Consider the following 24,739-nt stretch of genomic DNA (forward strand, 5'->3'; position numbering starts at 1 on the left):
CTATGAGACTCTAAGCAATGGCCCTACCTTGTGCATTCTATAATTAAGTACCTGAAGACATTTGAGAGGTGAAGAGCTGTAAAGAGTTTTGTAGCAGCAAGAAAAATACCTCAGTCTTATAGGACAAAAAATGGCAGTCTCCTAGGCTACATTCTCTCTGCTCTCAACAGTTTTGTCTAGTAAGAGTCATGGATCTGTCCATCTACTCTCTAAAACAACGGATTGAACTGACCTGTAGGATCCATCAATGTCTATCTGGAGACTTCAGAAGGCCTGTGTGTTATCTGAGGCCTGATGGGTGGAAATAGTCTTCTCTTGACTTCCCAGACATTCTCAGACAAAGGCTGGCGGTGAACTTAAACCTATCAAAAGAGAATATGATGAGAATATGAGAGTACTTGTGGGGGTGAAGGGAAGGACAAAGCATCATATGAGAAAGAGATGAAAAAATTGGGAATGAGTACCCTGGATGCAAGAAAATTTAATGAGGGTATTTAGAGGATTTTTGACATAGAATAAATATGACTGCTACACAAAATATACAATCACCTGCCATAGTTGTGTTTGATGATGACCTGGACCAAAAAGTAGCAGTGGCTAGCATACCACACACAGAGATAGCCTATAATTTTGTTCTCATCCTACCTAATATCTTCCCTCTGGTATAGAATGTAGTCTCCTTTTAAGATTCAGTTTATGTAAGACCTTCTACATACAAGGTCTCTGATTCTTCCATAATATTATTTATCTCCAGGGAATTTTGTATAGACCTCTCAGTCAGGCCTTGCCACACTCTCTTATAGCTTTTTATCTGATGGTCTGTGTCCTTCACTAGACTGTGAGCTTTGGGTGGGATGCAATGAATATGGTATTTTATCTTTGTAAGGCTAGTGCTTAGAATGGTACTTAGCTTGTACTAAATTCTCAGTGACCATTTAAGGAAAGAGGAAAAGGAGAAAGAGAAGAGAACAAAGAAAGCAAAAGAGGGGATTCATTAGGAAAAGATTTTCTATTGGAGTTATAACACAAGAAAGAATTCAGCTACAACAATCACGTTCCTGAGCTGTTAGGGGTATAGGGTTGGAATTTAATGGTGCTGCAACTGGCCAGCATTAGAAAAGAACTATTTCTACCATACATTTGTTTAATTGCCCCAAATTTAATACTTCCAAGCTCAGAGAAAATGGTGTTCCTACCAAAAGACTCCAACAGTCCCCAGTGGCATGGCCTCAGTGCACTCTAGTTAAAGAGACAGAGAGCTGCAGCATCTGGCAGACTGTGGACCAGCTGTCCAGGTCTGAGAACTTAAGGGATTAATACAAATAGAACTAAGTGAGAGACAGTGCCCCAGCAGAGAGCACAAGGCAAGAATGGCTTGGAAGGCCCACAAAAGGCTATCGACCAGGCCAGAACAAAAGAGAGACATTGTTCTTTCTTACACCAGGTAAGCATTGTCACCTATTTGTTTGTGAAGAGGAAGTAGAGACTGACATGAGAATGCTTGTGAACACCCTCTATGGCTTACTGTGTGTATATGGAATAAACTGTATAGAGTTTCCTCTTAGGGATGGGTTCAGCCATTCTCATCAAAGTGTTTTATTTTATTTATGAAGTCTCAAGTTAACATATCTATCTAAATAGCATTTCCTGTAGATATAAATAGATATATACCTGGAAAAGGTGAATTCTACCTGAAGAGCAAAGTCAAGATTTTGATCTTCACTGTGAATAAAACAGATAAGTAACTATCCTTCAAGAAGTTTCTAATAAGGCCATCTTCTGTGATTGTGAAATACATTCAAGAAGACCTTCAATAGTAATCCCTCTGCTTATATTTCCAGATTTGCTTTTGTATTCCTCTCCATAGACTTGTATACTGATATTCTGATTCTCCTCTATCACATGACCAGGACTTACTAGTATAAGAATATGAGTGTTGAGTCCGCTGGCTCTGTGACTGGCTGTGCACAACTTTTGGTTGTTTCTGGGAACAAAGGCTTTACATTCTGGGCCATTGGTATGATCTTATTGGGTCTCATTGCTCACCAGCATTTTCCATCATGAGTTTTTGTCATCTGATAATGTATTCAACAGGCCTTTCAGAAAAGATTTTATATACAAGAAAAGTGTCATTTCCTCCCTTCATCAATTAAAAATAAATCTGGCTCTGGCCAGTGTTGCTCAGTGCACCAAGAGATCTCTGGTTTGATTCCCCAGTAGGGCTCATGCCCAGATTGCAGGCTGGATCCCCAGTAGGGGGGGCATGCAGGAGGCAACTGATCCATGTTTCTCTCTCTTCCTCTCTCATTAAAATCAATAAAAACATATACAAAAAAATAAGTCTGTATTCAGAAGCTTTGAAAATTATATAAAGGTGTGTGTTTTTTTTTTTTCACTTGTCTAATTCCAAAGCATCCCTGACACAAATTTTTATAACTTCACCACACTTCAAGGAGCAAGGTAATAAATGTCATTGTCCAGGTTTCCTGCTCCACAAAAAGGCAACCCACAGAGTGTAAGTGCACCGAGTAAGGTGCACAGCTGTGACTTGCAGGAAGAATTCAGAGCTGATGTTCCTACCCCAACCTACAGGCAGCTCAGCCCTTACACCATTACAACAATCTTCTATGTGAAATTACACAGCTTCAAAGATGCTGCCTAATACCGTTCATAAATGTTTTATGTTCGAAAAGTATATCTTTGAAATGCCATCTGCAGTCATGGTTATATGATTATAAAAAGCACTGTACTCTGTGCTGCAGTTATGGTCATCAAAGTCATTTTTTAAAACACCAGCTCACTTCAACGACAATCGCTACATTAGAGGTTTTCAATGAAAACTTGAAAGCCCAGTCATTTCCATGTGAAAAAGTCTGGCATTCTAACACCAAAAAGATGAAAGAGCTTTTATGTTATTAGCTTGGTCAGCTGTTTAGAACTTTGATGATTCTGAGATAGTTGCAAGACTACATTAAGAACCCAACATTGAAAGCTTATTGACGGAATATTAATGGTGATTTCAAGGAGGAGGGGAGATGTGACTGCCACACAATCCCCATTCAGTCCTCAGAGAACCTTGCACAAGTGTCCAATTATGATGGCTCCAGAATCAAGAGTCCACATGGGTTAGGCAAATATGGCTGCATAACCACCAGTTAATTTTTTTAAATACGTTTTTATTTTATTTTTTTATTTATTTTTTATTTCTTTATTGATTAAGGTGTCACATATTTGTCCTCATCCCCCCCTTCCCATCCCCCACCCCACCCCCCTGTTGTCCTTAACCATTGGTTAGACTGGTATGCATGCACACAAGTCCTTTGGTTGATCTCTCTTCCCTACCCCCACCCTCCCCTACCCTCCCTCTGAGGCCCGACAGTCTGATCGATGCCTCCTTATTTCTGGGTCTGTTCTTGTTCATCAGTCTATATTGTTCATTATTTCCCCTAGATGTGTGAGATCATGTGTTACTAGAAATCTTACCTTATAATAGACAAATATGCAAATTGACCGCACCTTCGCTACGCCAAAGCCACGCCCACCAACCAAGCCACGCCCATCAACCACGCCCACCAGGAAACTGTTGCAGGGACGTTGGGGTGTGGCGGAGCCCAAGGCCGGGAAAGCCGCCTGAGGCTTTCCCGGCCTTGGGCGCCAGCGGGGTGCCGGCGCCGATCGCAGGAGCTGACCTGGGGGTCGGCTCCTGCGATCCAGGGAAGCTGGGTGCAGCCGAGCCCAAGGCCACCGCCCAGGGCCAAGCCTGGACCCTGAAAGAAGGCAGAAGGCGGTGGCCACAGCCAAGGCTGGGTCCCTGGTGCCGGCAGAAAACTGGTGCAGGCAGCCAGGTGAATGAAGGTCTATTGCATGAATCTTCATGCAAACGGGCTACTAGTATACTTATAAGAACCGAATGTGAGACGAGCAATAATAGCTATGCTGACAGGCAAATGAATCAGTCTGTAGTAAGTTTCTTTCTGGACCAACAGTTCTTTTGAGACCCAATTTCAATGTCCACCAGTTCATTATGTGTACATCTCGGCACTGACTTTTCAGCTCTGGGTGGTGGACAAATGGTGGTAATGCAGGTCTGACTCCCTCTGGTTTGGTCTCACCCAGACCCAGGGGCACAGCTTCACCCGGACTCAGGGGCACGCGGTCTCACCCGGACCTGGGACCTAGCATCACCCGGGCCCCGAAGCACGTGGCCTCACCCGGATCCAGGGGTGCGTGGCCTCACCAGGACCCGGGATCCAGCTTCACCCAGACCCAGGGGCGTGTGGCCTCACCTGGACCCAGGGACGCATGGCCTCTCCCGGACCCAGGGGCACGGCCTCACCCGGACCCGGGACCCAGCTTCACCCAGACCCAGGGGCGCGTGGCCTTGCCCGGACCCAGGGGTGCGCGGCATCGCCCGGACCCGGGGGCGCACGGCCTCTCCTGGACCCAGGGATGCGGCCTCACCCGGACCCGGGACCCAGCCTCACCCGGACCCAGGGGCGCGTGGCCTCTCCTGGACCCAGGGGCGCGTGGCCTCACCTGGACCCAGATCCAGCCTCACCCGGACCCAGGGGCACGGCCTAAATACATTTTTATTGATTTTAGAGAGAGGAAGGGAGAGGGAGATAGATAGATAGAAATATCAATGATGAGACAGAATCATTGATTGGCTGCCTCCTGCATGCCCCCTACTGGGACTAGAGTCCACAACCAGGGCATATGCCCTACCAGGTTCATGGGTGGACACTCAACTACTGAGCCACACCAGCCTGGCACTGCCAGTTATTTTTTATCCAGGCCTTGAAGCAAAATATTAGCAATAGAAGTCAGTCCTGCTCTTTGATCACTGTCCAAGAAAGCTGCATAGTTTTCTATGCTGCAGTAACAAATAATTAAAAATTAAAAAAAAAAACTAGATATCTTAAAACAACAGGAAGTCATTTTCAAATAGTTCTGGAGGCTAGAATTACAAATTCAAAGAAGTCTAAAAATTCTAGGTGGGAGCCTTGGCATTTTTTGGCTTGTAGATGCATCACTCCAGTCACATGGCCATCTTCTCCCTGTGTCTTCTCATCTTCTTCCCTTGGTGGATGTCCAAATTTCCCTTTTTGATAAGGACACCAGTCATGCTGGAATAGGGCACATCTGAATGACCTCATTTTAACTTGATTACCTGTGTGGAAACCTTATTTCCAAATAAGGTCACATTTTGAGATAATAGGGGTTAAGATTTCAACATATCTGGTTTTGGAGAGCACAAATCAATCCATATCAGAAGTCTAAAATAATCAAATCTCTAGGAAAAACACACTTCCAAAAACATAATGGTTTTTTTTAATTTGCATTCATAAGGGGGAAATATCTAAGCTTATGTTTTCTTAAATCCTCTCATTTCTGATAAAAAATTTAAATTAGAATGTCAAAACAAATAAATGATTTTAGAAAATCAAGACTTTAAAGAAAGGGAATTATTTGTCATTCTAAACTCATCCCTCTCCTCTGATCCTATGGTCACTCTTATGGCACCACTCACATGGTATTTATCATTTTGTTGCCAGTGTCTTAACACATATATGACTTTTCCTCTGGGTTGTGAGGTCTTAGGTCAGAGACTAGTTTATTTTTCTTTAAAACTCCAATGCCTAGCATAATACCTAGAACATATAGGTCACTTAGGAAACATTTGCTAAAATCAGTAATGAACTGCCAAAAAATAGAGATAATCTAGTGTTCATGAAATAAAACTTTGGAACTCAGTACCCTTGGCTCTAATCCATAGGCTATTACTAATGAGCTATGTGTGACCTTGGGCAAATTACTTCACCTCTCTGTGTCTGGTTTCATCATCTGAAAGATGACAGTGTTGAAGTAAAAGACATATATGGTCCTCACGGGCTCCCACTTAGGAGATTCTAAGTGATTTTCATGCTACCTCAAATAGATGAGAGTTAATATCATCTATTAACTGCCCTGGAATTTTTATGCACCCTTGCAACTGGCTGATGCAGGCAGGGAAATACAATGAAACATGAAGGATTCAGAAGACTCTCACTAACTCCTTACCATCACCTGCCCCTTGAAACTCATCCACGTATCCCCTTTGACTTTCTTGACTGGGTTCAGATCTCTCATTCCCTGAAAAAGATCACTTTGCATACATTCTTCTTTTGTTCTTTGCCCAGAAATCCCATGATCTGTTTCTGATGTTCTTTTGCCAGTTAGTTCTTCCACGGGTGCAAAGAACTCTCTGTAAGTTATGGGTCATGACCCATTTTTTCCTTCAAATAGAACAGAATACACACTTGCATTTTCATCAACATGCCAACTGTGCTCTCTTCCCTTTCAAAATAGATCATGATTCAACAATTTAGTATGTCAGTCAATTTTAATGTTTTAGGCAAGGGTTATAAATATATCTATGATGATAGAACAATTTCCTAAAAGAAAATCCATTTCTGGGTTCAAGCTTAGTCCATCAGGTTCTATATTAGTTTCTTACTGTAATTTAGTATTTTCTCTTTCATTCCCATCATGGGCTGGAAAATAACCTGTTCTAGACCAGAGATGGAAGGCAAGAAAAGAGACAAGAGTTTATTTGTTCAGAATTGCATGTAATACAGGAATAAGAGGCAACGATAAACACTCACTCTCCCAGTGCCTCAGTTTTCCCAATATTATTAGCTATCCACCTCAGTGGCTTTTTGGGAGAATTGATTAGGTAATTACCAAATCCTCTGATCTTCTCCAATATACATTAAGCAGTTGATTAACAATTTAGAAGTCTGTCTCTGGGTCTTCCAGAGCCCCCAAGACTGAAATCCATTCACAGTCAAAGAGCTGTATTCCAGAAGGGCTTTATTGATTTTCATCAAACTAAACTAAGATTTAGCTTTAAAGGCCTAAGTTATAACCACAACTGGACATAAGGGATGTCATGGTTGGTTGTGAAAAAGATTAATCTCTGGACCCTCAAGCCCTAGGACAAAAAGACATTTGAGCACCCTCTTAAAATAAGGCAGCTTCCTACATGATTCAAATATATATATATATGGAATATTATAAAAACTGACTTAGAAAAAAAGAAGAGGATAGTGACACATACTGACTTTTGGCATGAGGGAAAAAGTACATTGATATTCCTTTACTCTTTGAGGAAATCTTTGGTCAAGTTTCCACCACAAAAATTTTTGAAGACTTATGAGTATCCTCTTTTCCTTTATGGGTAGGAGGTCTGTATATATAGTAAGGTGAGAATTTGAGTTCATTTTTATGTATTCATTTATTTTTAATCCTCACCTGTGGATATTTTTTCATTGAATTTTAGAGAGAGTGGAAGGGAAGGAAACAAACAAACAAACATAGATGTGAAAGGGACATATTGAGCCTTCAACTGAGGTATGTGTCCTTGAGTGGAATCAAACCCTTCATTCTGAGGGCTGATGCTCTATCCACTGGCCCAAACCAACTAAGGCTTGAGTTCATTTTTTGAAAGAAGAAAAAGCACTTCACTCCTGTAGGTTTGTGCCACATGGAACAGCAAGATTGGTGTTGGGCAGTGGAGTACCGGAAGAAAAAAAAAAAAATAGGACTCGGTACCATTTGGGAAGGTAGGAGATATCACCAAGCTTAACCCTCTCAGTATCAGTTTATTCATCTGTAAATGGAAACCATAGTCCTTGTTCTGATACTTTAGAGGATTTAGCTTTTCTGACCCAATTATTATTGTATGCTCTTCTTGTATAGCTTTGTTTTTGTGTCTCTCTTCCATGTTCTGCCCTTGAATTTTAGAAGCTGGATGCCTGAGAGGGCTCCTTGTATTGCCATGCTGGTTTCCATCATGCCCTAAGGTCATGTTTTCAGAATTAGAGTTTAAAGCTTCCTGTCATTACTTCTTGAGACATCTCTCCTTTTAGAAGCTCTGATCATAGAAGCATATCTCTTCATTGACTGAGTCTGTATTAACTGGCTCATTGTAGGTGCTCTGTAACTCTGTTGAATGAATGGTGAGTGAAATCTGATTTCCTTAAGTACTCAACTATACCCAAAATTTTATTTCTTGGCTGTTAAAGCTTCTAGAAGTTTATTATGTTCACTCTCTCCCAAGGTCCTCATCTCTTTTGCTTCACAAGAATGAAGTTCAGGGCAGAGATATTCTGGTTAGCTTATTCTATCTTAAAATCAATGAAAGTGGAGGCAAGGGAGTCAAAATGTATTAGATTATCTCTATTTCCAAGAAAAATATGCCCAATTATTAACCCGTAAGATCATAGAGCCTCCCTCTTGAGGTGGGCAAGTCAGATTCTCCAAAAGATTTTTCTTGGATTGAATCTGTGCCTTTATGGTGTTTGTTGTTGTTGTTGTTGTTGTTGTTGTTGTTGTTGTTGTTGAAGAGTAAATAATGGCCTTAGATTAGTATCCCAGGGCTGTAGTACAAACTATCACAGACTAAGCAGCTTAAACAATGAAAATCTATCCTGCAGATTTGGAGGGAGGGGAGGGTCCAAAATCCAGGTGTCAGCAGGGTCATGATACTTCTGAAGTCATGAGTAGGAAATCTATCCCAGGCCTTCCTTCTAGCTTCTGGTAGTTCCTCAACTAGTGGCAATATAATTCCAATCTTTGCATTGCATCCTCCCTGTGTGCAGGCATGTCTGTCTACATAGCAAAAGATATAAAGGGCTAATAAGCGTGTACATGGAGGGGAAAAAAATAGAGCTTGAAGCAGCATTTGTGGTGACAATTGGTGAAGGAAGATGAGTCAACTAGAGAAAAAGACTTCAACACACTCCAGGGTGTTAGCATTGAGGAACACAAGGCAATGCACCAATAAAACCTACCTAAGAAACAATACAAGGGCACATGGACCAAAACATGAGGAAACAACCTACAGAAACACTGGAATAACCAATTAACTGGGTTTGATCTAGTCACCTTGAAAAATATTAGCTTAGTATCCTAATATAAAATCCTGAGCTTGCACAATCTTAAACTCCAACAAAGACCTGCTAATATCCTCACTGCTTTTCTTGTAACAAATATACTTTTCTTGTAGCAAATACTCAGAAAACTCAGTTCTTTATAATTGATGAAAATCCTAGAAGATTTTATTCTAAGAAATTAAAAATTTGTTATGTCTTTTTTTTTTTTTGGTAAGAATTCAATTATATCTTACTAATCCAGAACTCTTAAATTCTAGCCATGTTACTGATACTGTTGTAACTAGCTAGTTATTAAAAATAAGAAATAAATAAAAGGAAGGCCAGACATTATAAGCATGGTCATTTGGGCAGCTTCACCAGGAAGCTGCAATTTCATACTCGTCAGGGAACCACTGGCCCATTCCATGCAGGCCACTGAACAAAGGGGTCCAAGAGAGGGGAAGATAGGCACATGCACAATGAGTTGTGGTGACTCAACAGCTAGAGTAGGCAGGGCCATTGCAAGCCCATAACAATTTGGCGATAAATAATCCCTTAAACAAAGGAAATTTCTGTCTTTGGCTCTCTTACATTCACCCCTGTTCCCTCCAATCCAAGAAATCCTGTGGACCCCACATGCAATGGACTGATGGACTGCTGCAGGGAACACAAGCTAAACTAGCCCGATGTTGGACTGGACTCTGGACACTGGCTTGGATTCTAGCTCTGTTGAAGCCAAAGCTACACTTCTTCCTTGGCAGGACAAGGGGAGCTGGGGCCTTGGAAACTCAGGGGTATAATTCCACAGAAATAAAGCTTTCTACAATACCTCATTCTCGTGGGTGAGTCTCAGAAAATTCCTTTTCTCAGGATATCACAAGAAGCCTACTCCCACTAGCAACTGGTGGCAACATGGAACTCTCTGCCCAATAACACTACCTTTATGAAACACAGCTGAAAACTGAAAAATAAACATGAAGTCCTTTGAAGAGTCAAAAGAGGTGTTGCATGTATGTTCCACTATAGCTCATGCAGCTCCCTCTTGGGGAAATGCTCTGTTCCTTCTTCTGACACTGTCTGCCTGTGGCTCACACATAGCTACAGTATATGCGATTATCTGCTTCCCAACTAGTGTTAGGTGAGGAGCACGTGATTGAAGGGATACAGTATACAAATTAATGGTGACACATTGATAGCTGCTGGAAGTGACAGCTGACAGCAAATGAGAAATCATAGAAATGATAAAAATGAAACTCAAGAACAAAAAACATAACAATGATCTGAAGTTATTTGATAAACGGAAACGGCTCTATTTCTCTAAATTATTCTAATAGCACCACTGAATTATAGCATGCTCTCATAACAGATGACTATAATGATGACCCTGAGCCATCAAGAAAAAACTTAGTTCCAAATTCATCTTTTAAGGTGGCAGGAAAGTGTGCAATAAAATTTTAGAAAGATCTTCATCCAAATGATTATTTTTTAAAAAAATGTTATTCCTTAACATAATAAACCCTTACTATTCAAAAAAATTCAGCTCTTAAAAGTGACTCATTCTTTGTAGGTTTCATAAAATATATTTCTGCAGTACTAACTTGTATCATGAGTTCTAGATTTAGATTTGACTAAGTTTGCCAACATCTCTATTTATGTGTCCCACTGCTTCCTCCTATGACACATCTGAACTCAAATTATGACATCCATCCTCAAAGCTTCTTCTTGCATTAGTCGAGTATCATTATGCATCTAGTAATTCAAAACAGAAATTTCAAATCAAGCCTCAATTATTCCTTCTGCCTCTCCCTTACAATTAGTGAGTCAACCCAATTTTTCCACCTTGACCTCACCTATTTTTTATCTATGTTCCTATATCCCACCTCAGTATCTTTGCCTGAGCTGGCACTATGCGAGCACCTCTTTCTCATAATCACCCTATGTTAGAGTAACACCAGATCATTTTACATTTGCCATCCCATGTCATTCTTTCATGTCCTTCTTTCTTCCTGGTCAGAGTGAGTCAAGTGTCCTCTTATTTAGGTAACTAATTTGCATGTATGTGTTTATTTATATGTCAAGTGTTTCTGTGAGACAGATATTTGAGATGAGGCACCATGTCTTAGGCACTTAGTGAATATTTTTCAAAATATCTGCTGAGTAGCTAACATGAGCCAGGTAGTCTGCTAAGCACTGGAGGAACAGCATTGAATAAGATAGGCCCCTAGATTTCTGGAATGTACAATATATAGAATTAATTCACATTTATAAATTTATCAAAGTTCTTTCATATATATTATCTATTATTTATTTTAATGAACATAGCATATAAGCAATTAAGTCAAGTTTAAAATACTTTATACATGTTTTTATATAACAATATTTTCAATGGTCATCTCATTTGTTCTAAAATTTTATTGCACATTTCCTGCCACCTTAAAAGATGAATTTGGAACTAAGTTTATTTTTTTCTTGATGGCTCAGAGTCATCATCATCATAGTCATCTATTATGATAGCATGCTATAATTCAGTGGTGCTGTTGGAATAATTGAAATGAATAGAGCTGTTTCCATTTATTAAATAACTTCAGATCACTGTTATGTTTTCATGGGAGGGCATGAAGCATAAGTTTAAAGCCATATTTAAAAGAGCAAAGGATACCCATGGAGCCCCATTCCCCACATTTGTATTAAGTACAGAAGGCATGTGAAAAATCTAAAGAATTTAAATATTGTAATGACTTTATTTTCATTATTATTCAGGAGTTTGTAACCACTTCCAAGCCATCCCTTTGTAAGGCTGATGAAACCTGTGGAAAATAATATATTCTCAGAATAAAGTATTTGAATTCATAAATAAAATTCATAGGATTATAAAGAAAAACAATTATAAAACATTTGTATATTTATATGTGAGCCAATCAGAAATATTTAAGAAATACATTTACGATATAGTAGTGAATGTTCTTTTTTTAGTAATACATTACAAAATAAGATCTAATAGTCACTCTAATAATTAACATAATTTTGAGAGAGTAACAAAGATAACACCTGTGCCTAAATCCTTCTGGTGCCAAAATGATGTGCAGAGGATTTACTCCCATACAGAGTTGTACCTACTGAGCAGCTGCAATGGTTGAATGTTTATGTCTCCCCAAAATTGTTGAAATCCTAACCCCCGAGGGAATGGTATTAATGGGACCTTTTGGAGGTGATTAGGTCATGAGAGTGGAGCCCTCATGAATGGGGTTAGTGGCCCTATAATGAAATCCCAGAGTTCCCTTGCCCCTTCTGTCATGTGATACAACAAGAAGTGTGTGACCTGAGAGAGCCCTTACCCAACCATGCTGGCCCCCTGATTTCAGATTTCCAGCCTCCAGCCTCCAGGACTGTGAGAAGTAAAGTTCTGTTGTTTATAAGCCACTAGGTCTGTGATATTTTGTTATAGCAGCCTGAACAGACTAATACAGAAGATAAAGATCACGTGGTGCTAAAAACTAGTCTTTAGGAATTTGATGACATATCAACTCTCAACAGGTGCAACATTCAGCCTTGAAATCTATTACTGTTGCTTCAATCAATCAATGAAGGAGATTTATCCATCTTTGTCTTCCTGTCTGTGTGTCCTCTCTCTTGCTTTGTGACTATCCCTGCTGAGTGAATATAGCAGAATTCACATAGGTTAAGTAAACATATAATTCCAGTCCTTACATAGGCCAGAGGGATAAGAACAACAATCATCATATAATTTTCCTAAGTAGACAATCTGACATTAACTGAGTTGAAATAAAATCTTCATATACATACTTCACATTTTAAGGGAACTCTTTAAAAAAAAAAAACTTACTTTTTCTTGCTATCTCATAAGTCCCTGAGATGAGAAAATGAACTAGTAAGGAGTTGATAGTTTCAGAATTAAGATAACAGATCCTACTAGGAAACTTGGGGCTTCAGAGCTCCCCTGTGCTTCTTCAGGCTGTATGATGTTGGACAGAGGCGTTGGTGCAGATACACCAAGCATCTCACCAAAAAACACCAAGGAGTAATGAAAGGTGTTAGTCATGTAGGCCCCAGAGCTAACAAAGGAAAGAAACAAGAATATACAGGGACTCAAAAGACTAAGATTTTACCCCCAAACTCAAGTCTGCATGGGGAAGAAATAGGAGGACTGAACAGCGGTAAACAACACCACCACACTATGTCTTATCATGAAACTGGACTGAGGAATAACACCGAACCAGATACATACATTTAAAGAGAGCATCACAACGAAGACTGTGATCAATAAAAGCAAGTGGGTTGGATGAGGTAGAGATAGGAAACGGTCTATCCCCCCTTATCTGTCCCAAGAAAGTCCTGGAAAAAGATAAGCCCTTTGAAATATTTTTATGTTCCCAAAGCTGATCAGGTCCATACACTGAGAATGAAGATGGAAGAGATACACTTCTTAAAGTTTATTTCAGCAAGAAACAGTTTTTCTCTGGCAGGTGTAGCTCAGCTGGTTTAGTGTTGTCCTGTGCACTGAAAGGTTGCCAGGAATGGTTCGATTCCCAGTCTGGGCACATGCCCAAGTCTCATGTTCAGTTCCCAGTTGGGGCGCATATGGGGTGCATATGATCAATCTCTCTCTCTCTCTCTCTCTCTCTCTCTCTCTCTCTCTCTCTCTCTCTCACACACACACACACACACACACACACACACACACACACACACACACCTCTCAAATCAATTTAAAAACATGTTTAAAAAAGAAACAGTTTTGAAATGCTCCTTATATAATATTTACAATAAAGCTTATTGTTCAAAGGTAGACCTCATGATATGCTTAAAGGTTCACCAGGATTACAAATCATACGCAGTTGTGTCTGGAGAAAGAAAAATAACAATTACACATATCAAAACACCTGTTGCTGTCAGATGGTCCTCACAGGTGGGCTCAGTGTTGCCCTCTGCTGGCCAAATTGACAGGCTGCTGGCAAGTAGCAAAAAGGGGATTTAAAACCAGGACTAAATCCTCCAAATATTTCTTTCACATAATACTGAAACCAAACAAATAATGTCAGAGGAAATAAGACAGCTTATATAAGAAGCTGGGGAAACAAATGTGTCAGGAGAGGAACACAAATGGAATAAACAGAAACAGAGAGCAAGATTAATGAATGAAAGCAGAGCAAGATTAGCATACCACAGAAAGAAAAAAGCAATCTGTCTTATGGGGAAGATTTTCCTTTTCTGATTATTTGAAATACAAATAGGGGTTTCCGGCTCAGCATTTTTATTCCGAGTTCTGGTACCCTAAGCATAATTCCTTTCCAAGCTCTAGTGCAGTCACACAGCACACCACAATGCCAGGAACTTACAGAAAGAGTTTGTTCTCACTTCACATGTTGGTTGCTGTGGTTCAGCTACTGTGTCCTGATGGCATATGTCTTCTGATTGCATTGCTCAGGTGAACAGGCAGCTTCTTTCTGGACATGCATTTCTCAAGACAATGGGAGAAAAGCAGGAAACTTGGAGGAAACTCAAGATTCCTCCAAAACCTTCTGCTCACCTGTGGCCTCAATCAAGCCAGTTGACCTCACTGGCCAAAGCACGCCAGGTGGCCACTCCCAACAATGGTGGGGCAGGAAGTGCCCTTTCCCTTAGATGACATATATTCATCGTACAGAGGAGGGAGGAGCCAGTGGTCAGAAGTAACAATACAACCCATTGAAGTCTACTTACATAGTCACACAGATTGCCTTCCTTCCCACAGACAAAATTCACTCAACATCCAGTCATGGAAGACTATATTAAGGTCCTACCTAGTCACAGCATTCGGGTGAATTCTTGGATCTCTTGGTCTATAACATGCATGGATGAGGCTCCACTAAATTCAGAGTCTTGTGAACTAAAAATATAGGCTGTTCACCATCTATCTGATGCTTATTTGCCAAAGAGGGAGAGCCAATGCGATCAGAATGCAGAGGGACTTGAAACACACAACAGTACAGGTCCAAGGCAATTCTGAAGTCCTTTCTGTTTCATTATCCTCAGTGACCATATCTAAATAAGAATACACCCTCAGCCCTCTCTCAGCCGTGTAGGGAAGCATGGATTAAAAGGACAGTTTACATTTTCACCAACAGAAATCTGGCATCCAGGCTGTCAGCACCTCTGAAGGTTCCATATTCTGAACAATTTTGCTAGTGTCTGTTTTGTTTGACTCTAGTCATCTTTATATGCCAATAGTAATACTCTCAACTATGTTCCAGACCTTCCTCTTCTAGAGAGGCTCAACAAATGCCCCTGGGAATGACACTCTTAGTTCCTTTTCCCTTGAGACATTTTATGGGGTTTTAATGAAGTATAATTACCATATAGAGGAACTCACCATTGTTGTATCAGATGTCAAAGCTACTTTATCAAGTGTATAGGCATCTTTTTTTAATTTCTTTATTGATTAAGTTATTACATATGTGTCCTCATCCCCCCATTAGCCTCTCCACCCACCCCTCATGCCCTCACCCCCCTGTTGTCTGTGTCCATTGGTTAGGCCTATATGCATGCATATAAGTCCTTTGGTTGATCTCTTCCCCTTAACCCCCACCCTCCCCTACCTTCCCTCTGAGGTTTGACTGTCTGATCGATGTTTCTCTGTCTCTGGATCTGTTTTTGTTAATCAGTTTGTGTTGTTCATCGTATTCCATAAATGAGTGAGATCATGTGATATTTATCTTTCTCTGATATATAGGCATCTTTAAAGAAAATCCAGCACATTATTATGGCACAGAAGAGCTGTCCAATTTGATATATCACCTGTACTTTGGTGAAATACAGTAGTTCCCCCCTTGTGCACAAGGAATACATTCCAAGATCCCCAATGAATGCTTCAAACCATGAACAGTGCTGAACCCTATATATACTATGCTTTTTCCTATACATACATACCCATAATCATTTAATTTATAATTTAGGTACAGTAACAGACTAGTACCAATAACTAATCAATGATAAAACAATGATAGCAATAGGCTGTATATAAGTTATGTAAATTGTTTCTTTCTGATCACTGAGATAGCTGCCTATAGTGTGTAGACGATGGACAAAGGGATGATTCACCTCCAGGGCAAGATGGAGTGGATGGCACAAGATTTCATCATGCTACTTATAAATTGTTTATTTTAGAATTTTCCATTTAATATTTTTTGACCACAGGTAACTGAACCACAGAAAGCCAAACTGCAGATAAGGGAAGGGGCTTCTAAATAGCAGCATTTAGAAATTCTGTAAAGAAAAATGAATGTGAAATATATATATATATATATATATATATATATATATATATATATATAATTAGAATGTGGTTTGCTGCAATTGATGATGGAAGGAGAGTGCTGAGAGCTTTTTACAGTGATGTTTATAAAATTACATGAGTAGCATAGTTGAATAATTTTTCAAAAAGCAGAATTACTGGGGCTTGGTTATTTCCCCAATAAATTACCAATCCATCACTCTGAATAAGAATATATCTGCTTATTCAGAAGCATGTTTTGCAAATTATCTCTTTAGACAGGACTACATAAGATTTAAACTTCCCTCTTTTTCAAAAGATGGAAAAATTAAAGTAAGATTTGGGAAAACATAAGATATCAAGGAACCCAGTCAACAGAAACCTAAAGAGCTTTCATGGATTAATATTAGTATCAGAAAACTATCCATGTACAAATCTACAGATTTTTTTCATAGAATTGTCACATGGTTAAGACTCCTCAAAGCTTATCCACAGATAATCTCCCAGGGTACCAGAAGCTCCAGGATAAGAATGACAGGGGTCCCTCTGGTCCATGTCATCTATGAATGTATAAACATTTTTGGCAATAATTTTTCTTCTCTATCTCCTCTTCCTCTGCCAACCTGGGTTACATCAGGACTCAGTCCTGAGATTCCTTACCTTTCCGTGCTACTGCCTCTCTCAGAAGGACTGCACCAATCATATGATTCTAAATGCCTTTACATGCTGCTATTTCTAAATTTCTATTCACAGCAGAGAATTTTTTCTAACCTTTAATTGCCTATTTGACATGTAAACTTAGGGGGGAAAAAAATCTCACCAGCATCTCAAAGTTGCATTTCTCCCACAGACAAGTTTCTGTCACTGAATAAAGCTTCCATTCACAAACATAGTGGTACCTTCCTCTCCTTTAACATTTCAATACCAACATCATCAAGTTTTATTGCTGCTACCCTCAAATGAGAACTCAAGTCTACCTACAGAGGTCCATCTCCAAGATCACCCCACTGGTCTAAGCCACCAGCATCTCTTTCTCAGAGTACTCTGATTGCCTCCTAAATAATACTCCTTTTTCACACTAGCTTCGCTCAATTTTGTTGTCCACAAAGCTGTCAAAAACATATTTATAAAATCCAAAGTAGTTGATATCATTCCTATTTATGTGCATAAATTAAAAACATTAAACATTCACTCATAAACATTAGAATCAAATTGCAAAACTTTGCCATGACATCCATGTCCCAAATTTCATTATGCCTCTCCACCCTCCACTCATGTATTCTCCCCAGTATTCTCTATACACAGCAACTTACTTTCCTTCAATTCCTTGAACATGCCATGTTCTATCCACCACAGGGCATTTGCTCAGGCTTTTCCCTATGCTGGAAGTGTTCTTGTCTCTACCATGACAATGAGTGAATTCCTAGCTATCCTTCAGGCTTGAGCTTAAATGACATTTCCTCAGAAAAAGTCTTCATTGATTCCTCAATAAAAATGAGGATGCCCTGTAATACTTTTTCAAAGTTCTAATTAGTTTCCTCCAGCAATTTTTAATTACCTAGTTTGTGAATATTTGTTTGATTTTTGTCTACCTCCCTTACCCAATTGGCAGCTAGATGGTGGCAGAAATGATTCTAATGTTTTAAATAAGATACTCTACTACACTTTCCACACCTAACGCTTAATGCTGTACATTACATACTCAGATACATGGGTAAGACATTGAGTTGTAGCTAAGAATGTGTTTATAAATGTAGCTATAAATCCACTAACACTTTCTGTGTGTCTACTTTGCACTAGGTTCAAAGGATACAGAGATGATGAAGACAGACCCATCCCCTGCCCCCACAGATCTTGCAGAACAGCCCTGTAGTTATATTCCCTAAGATAAATTGTTCAAATCCTCTTTAAAATTAAAGGATGGCATTCATTCCCCTAACTTCCCCCTTGAAAAGGACAGCAACTCATGGCAGAAACACCAAGTCTAAGTGGAAATTCTGCCTTCAGTTCAAGCTACTTTCTCATTCACTCACTCTGCCTACGCCAGCAAATCAAAAAGGGACAGGTCATTGACTTTGATCTCAGATTTCTTTTGTTCATTGTGTCAGAACTGTGATGTTCTTTAACCTTTGCTTTTTGTGCTTAATGGATATGAGTGTTCTGATAAATGCAATGCAGCAGTCAATAACACGCCAAAGCCTGCCCATAATTGGCTAACTTGAGGTGCTGGGAAATAGAAGGCGCTGCTGACTGAGTCCTAAATAATATACACTGGGCAAGTCTCAACATCCTTTTGTCACTGATTATAGAAATTTAGATGTGTAAATCTCAGCATTGTTAATGGGAGCTATAACCTAGCTGCCCACAACCTATTTTAAAAATATACCAAGATTTATATTGAATGCTCTATTCCATTCAAATTTTTACCTGATTCTTTAAATTAAAAACTAGGTTAGCCTACAACCTCAAATAATTTTATAGCCTGGCTCAATTAAAATAAATTTAAGTTGCAAAGAAACACCCACGTTATGTTAGTAGACAATGGTATATAAATTAAGTATTTAAAAACTATACGCATCATATTTAAATTATAGGGGAAAAACAAGTAGTACCTCAATTCATCTTTATGTCAAACATTCTGCAATTACTTTTCACCACCAAACATGATGTCAGGGTATGAACTCTGTTATTCATACTTCACTATTAATTATCAGGGGACATCTGACAAATTTTCATGTAACTCCATATAATGTAGCCAAGTATGCTGATCACCTAATGGTAAAAGCATTGATGCTTCCCTAGTCTCTAAAAGGCTATGGCATGATAATAGAGAATCTCTTTGTAATAAGGCATATAAATCAGTATGTGTGTGCTATGTATCAGTTTCATGTGGTACCTGAAGAAGAATTTCCTGGAAATGTTTGCAACGTATGGAGATAATAAGACAGGGAAAACACATCATTCATCAAGTAGAACACACCAAGGCATGCCTTTGCATGCAATTCTTGAAGGAATAATGGGTAAAAAGACAATAACCCATTCTAATCTGCAGAGTTTACTAACCCATTCTAAGCACCAAATGGCTGATGAAAACAATTTCAATTGACACAGTGCAAATAATCTACACAACACAGCAAGCAAATGAAGATTTAAAGAAACAAAACAAAAAAAAATGAACTTCTCAGGTTCTACACTTAGGACTGGAGATGAGGGATGCTTGAGTTCCAATAGACACAAAAAGACTAGAGTGGCTGGTTCAGCCATATGTCTATGTCAAATTCTATGTCAAATGTCATGTCTATTCATATGTCATATGACCATTCATATATCTATGTTTATAAGCCTATAGCTGTGTCTACCTATGTCATCTTATTCAGTTAACATATGTGTAGATACATATATTCCACTACTACTATGTGTCAGACACCGATGCTGTTCATAGTATCAAACATTGAGGAACTCAATCTGATAGAACAACAGTGAATTCCATACAATAACTACTACTGTGAACTAGGACACTTTACTTATTAGGCACTACAGACAGAGCGGCTGAGGCCAATGAGCTTTTCAAAAGCCCAACAAAATATTTGAGTCTTAAATTTAAAAACTGAATTGCTGCCTCAAAAATATGAAATCAAAACTGCCAAGTCAACATTCACAAAGGTTTAAACAGAAGTCTATAAACATAATATTATGTTGATTTTATTCATGGTGAGATTCAGCATTCATAAACTTTTTATTACACTTGAAAACAATTTGTAGGTTAGATTTTATTTGTTCACAAAAAATTCCTGAGTGTGCACAATGACTGCTGAGAAAATGCAGTCAACTTTAAATTAAATGAGATAAGTGTAACCTAATAATTTTGAAACCCTTTATAAAAATTGTCACAAATTTCACTGTCCAAATATATTGTTTTAAATGTACGATTTGTGTGTGTTTTTATATATTTGATAAATATAAGGTAGGGTCTTCAAAAGAAAGGAAGCTCACCTAGATGTACCTAAAGGAGAAGTTAGCATATATTAAAGGGCTTCTTTCAGGATGTGAAGTTTGAAATATTAAGAGTTTTTCAACAAAAGGATGGAAGATATGTACATCTGCAAAGACACAGTCCTGCATATTGGGCATCAGTATACCATTCACTGGGTCCAGAGGGTCGTGTGTGCGTGCTAGAAGCTAGAAAGAGAGACCACAGAAATATTAAGGCCAAACAAAGAGTAACCTCAGGAGAAAAGGAACCAATGAAAGATTCTAAACAAGAAAATGGCATGAATGAAACGATCAGATACACTTTTTCATACGCTAACCCTGGTGGCAACATGGACAATAGATGTAGCAGGGATGCCCATTCAGAGGCCACTGCAATACAGGACAGATAAAAGATGATGAGAGCTAAAGTTCTGGCTGGAAATGTCCAAATTCAAGTGACATTTCAGTTTGTGAAAGAGATTCTTGGAGATAAAACAGTTTCCTGCTCTGCACTAAGCCTTCGAGAGCAATTCACAGAAAGAAGTCTTGAGTGGGAACATTTTCTCTGAGGCACACTTTCTTACGAAGTGGGTAAGCCCAACTCCTAGCAACCATTAACGTATCCTATCTCTTTTAAAAATGTAGCATGGTCCTCTTTTGTTGAATCCAGCAAGAAGCTGAGTGTCTACTATGTAAGCAACTTTATTATCTTGCTAGGATTGGAGATAATAAGCAGGTGGCCACCATATGAGTTGGGAACATGGCTCTGGCTTCTTGACTACTTCTTTGCCTATTCTTTGTACCTGGATTATTTTTTGTTTGGTTCGGTTGGTTTTTGGGTTTTGGGTGTTGGGTTTTTTTTTCCCTCCAGTCTACTTGCCATCTCCAAACGATGCTCTCATTGTAAACCCAGATTGCTACACCCACTACCCATTCATCCTCCTACCTTCAAACCCCTAATTATGCCTAAATTGGAGCAGCATGTATCAGGCTGGCTCACTTGCCCTACAACCCATCAATATTCTCCTGGAGCCCAAGCCTCACACTGGCTTTTCTTCCTCACCTTCTTCTGATTACCTTTGTCTATTAAATTTGCAACTCTGTGTGTGTGTGTGTGTGTGTGTGTGTGTGTGTGTGTGTGTGTGTGTGTGTGTTTTCATTCTTAAAGTCTAATCTTTCAAAGCCATGTTATAAATTGTCTCAGTTCTATTGTATATAACTGAATAATATCTTAACATATTTAATAAGATCATGACAACCCATGCAATTCATTACTCTTTCTAGACCTAGAGATGATAATAATAAAGGAAAGAAAATGTGATTTATGAATCACCAGGTAACCAAGAAACCTGCTTATCCTAAGAGAGGTGGTAAAGAAAGATTTTATTATTGCCTATTAAAAAATATAGTGACTGAGCCAGAGAAAGGTTAACCTGCCTTGGTTACCCATTATTCGGTTTCCATGCCAAGATAAAAGTCATGCTTCAAATCCAATTCCACACTCTCCTTGGAGATTTTTTTTCTCAATAATCCCTTACCTCAACAGAAACCTAGGACAATTCTTAAAAAGGTGTTTGTCTTATAAATTGATGTTTGCCTCTGTGCTTCAGATATTTATTTTTGTTTTATTTAAATTGGTTTAAGTTGCATCCCCTAAAAATCATTGTTCTAACAGTCTCCACAACGCTTGGAGGGCAAGAAAATGGATAAAGGAAATAACTGGCTTTTTTTCTCCTTACTGTACCTTCCCCTGTCCCTTCTTTCCATCTCTAGGTTTTCCCATTGTTAAATCTACTGTCAATAAAGTGAATAAATAAAATATAGAAAAGAGAATGTCAACAATGCAGGAAACTCTCTAATTAGCCACTGCATCAGAATGACCTTATCTACAGTATTCTCTGGTTCACTAAAAATTAAATAATAATAATAATAATAACAACAACAACATATCTGAGGACATTTATAACCTTATAGGTATTCAAGGAATTTTGTGGGGTTTCTTTTCTCCCTTTGGTGCAATCCAACCAACAATTTCAGTTCAGTTATATTTTTAAATCCCAAATTGTGTTATTATAGTTATGCATAGATCAGACATAAAGCAATACATTTTTAAATCATTTATTTCACATATCAGCCATCTCATAATTGTATTCATTAAAATGATCCTTATTTGAACATCCATTCTATGCAACCTCCAGCTTGCTGAACATTTTTACATAACCTGGATCTATGGGTTTTATTTGGCTTTCTTTGTTGAATTACCAGCAAATGTAGAGAACTGCTTTTGTGCAGTTTTATTTGAATTTTTAAGGCAGGTAATTTACTAATCCTTCTTTCAGATGCTTCCTTTGTTCTTTCCTGAGATGTGTATTGACTGAATGTTTCAAGGGCTTCATTGTTTAAAGTCAATTAGGAAATAAAATTCTCTTTGATAAACTAACCTTGTTGACCTAGTACTTGGGAAAAAAAAATCATCAGTGTATAGAATATATGTTGATGGAGGTGATTGTACCTCTGGGTGAAACATGTAGCTGCCTGTCTCTATAAGAGCTGATATCTTCATAGGAGAGCATAAGTTTCTTTTTCTGTTATAACTAATCATCCAAAGATGCTGACAATGAAGAAGAGGAAGCAGGAAGTTGACAAAGACATTAATAATGCATGTCTACAAATCCTCATCCCTAAAGATACTTCCTATGCTGTATCTACACTTAAATGAATACTTTACCTCTCAAAATCATCTCTAAACATTCTCCAGTGCCTCCTCCCCAACAGTGGCCTACATCGGGGCACCATATGCATTCTCACCTGCTCCCCTAAAGTCTCATCCACACTTTGCACGGACTTACACTGAACTGAGTCATTTGCTGGAGAAATAAGGAAGAGTACTGCCAAAGAATTAGGGGATAATATGCTCTATAGCCACACTGCACTATTTATTCTCATTTTCAGGAAACCAATGAAACTCTGGGAGTATCCACTATTTCCTATGTAAAGTAGAGATCATGATATCTTATCCTCCTTAAATTGGATAACCCCTGAATTCTCTTTCAAGTTTAAGACATATTTCAATATAAATATATGGAGTGGACTTTAAATATTATCAATACAAACTTCATGTGTTAAACATCGGATCCCATGATTATGTATGTCATTAACATGTTGAAGGCATCTAGGGCTATCTTTCTTATCTCACAGGACTATTATGAGAATTATATTAAAAAAATCAAAACACTTTGAAGATCTAGAAAATGATTTTCTAAATATAAGGAAAAAACTTATTATTGCAGGAAAGGTAAACAAAATATCTTTATAGCTAGCACAAGATTGTCTCTTAGGTAGAAGTGAAGCTATCTCTGTTCAGAGAATATAGGTTGAGAGGTAGCTTGGTGGAAGAGGGTGAGGCATATGTTGGGAGAAACCAAGGCATCAACAGAGGTAGCTAGAATTGAACATACATATTTCTGGTAGCTAGTCTGGAATTAAACCAAAATATTGTGTCTGGCTATAGTCAAGCAGGAAAAGGAAAAGATGTAAGAACAGACTATGCCCAACAGCATAAGGGACATCAGGCTGAATTGTATTTTTCACTTTGGCTTGAATATAAATTCTTACAGCTATATACAAAATCCTGCTGCACACACAAAATCCTGGTGTAAGTTTTTGTAGTAAAAATTATGGAAAATGGAATTCTGTTTCTCACTCCATGCATTATACCCAAAGAATAATAAAGTCCAGAAATGAGGTACTCTATGAACTGAAATAATTTAGAAAAAGTGGAATATCAGAAACACAGTAAAACATGAGAAACCTTAGAACATAGAAACCTCATGATAGGTGTTAAATTTACTTTGAATCATGGCCCAAATCAAACTTTTCAGATATCAAGGGTGGGTGACTGATCCCAGCTGATATGTAGATGATGGTGGTGGTGATGATGATGATGATTATATGTAGGAGAAGAAATAGTAGGGGAGGAAGAAAGATGGAGAATGGTGATAATGTTGATGATTGGTACAGGAAGAGTTTTATATTTCCAGAGAAATTTAATGATAGAGAAGAATCAGTAAGTCTTAAGTGAAAAAAGGGGATTGTCAGTGAAAAGACAATCTAGTTAAGAACTATGAGCCAAAATGTAATTTATAATGGAGAAAATAAGTTGGGACAAAGGCATGGAAAGCAATCCAGAAAAGAAATGTGAGACCTTGAAGGAGATTCTATGAGGTTAGACTACATCTTAGCATGCACAACAAGTTCTCTCAAAATTAGCATTCCTTTTTGAATCATAATTATTGTAACATTAAAGAAAATAATTGAAATGAATTAGTAGTCTTCTTCAATAAATGTCTTAGCAAGTATTTCAACTAATAGAACAGATACATTTCCAGAATCCATTTATAATTGTAAGATGAAAAGCAACATAAAATGAAGGTGACTAATGGGATGGAGAAAAAAAATGGACTTAACATTTAAAATCTAAATTTAAACCTCATTTTAGCAATTGACAATTATTTTTGAATTTCTATGTGCCTGAGTTTGTGTTATATGCAAGGGTATAAAAATAACTAACATGGTCCCTGGC

This window comes from Eptesicus fuscus, chromosome 2, assembly GCF_027574615.1.
Source record: "Eptesicus fuscus isolate TK198812 chromosome 2, DD_ASM_mEF_20220401, whole genome shotgun sequence".
Taxonomy (NCBI): Eukaryota; Metazoa; Chordata; class Mammalia; order Chiroptera; family Vespertilionidae; genus Eptesicus; species Eptesicus fuscus.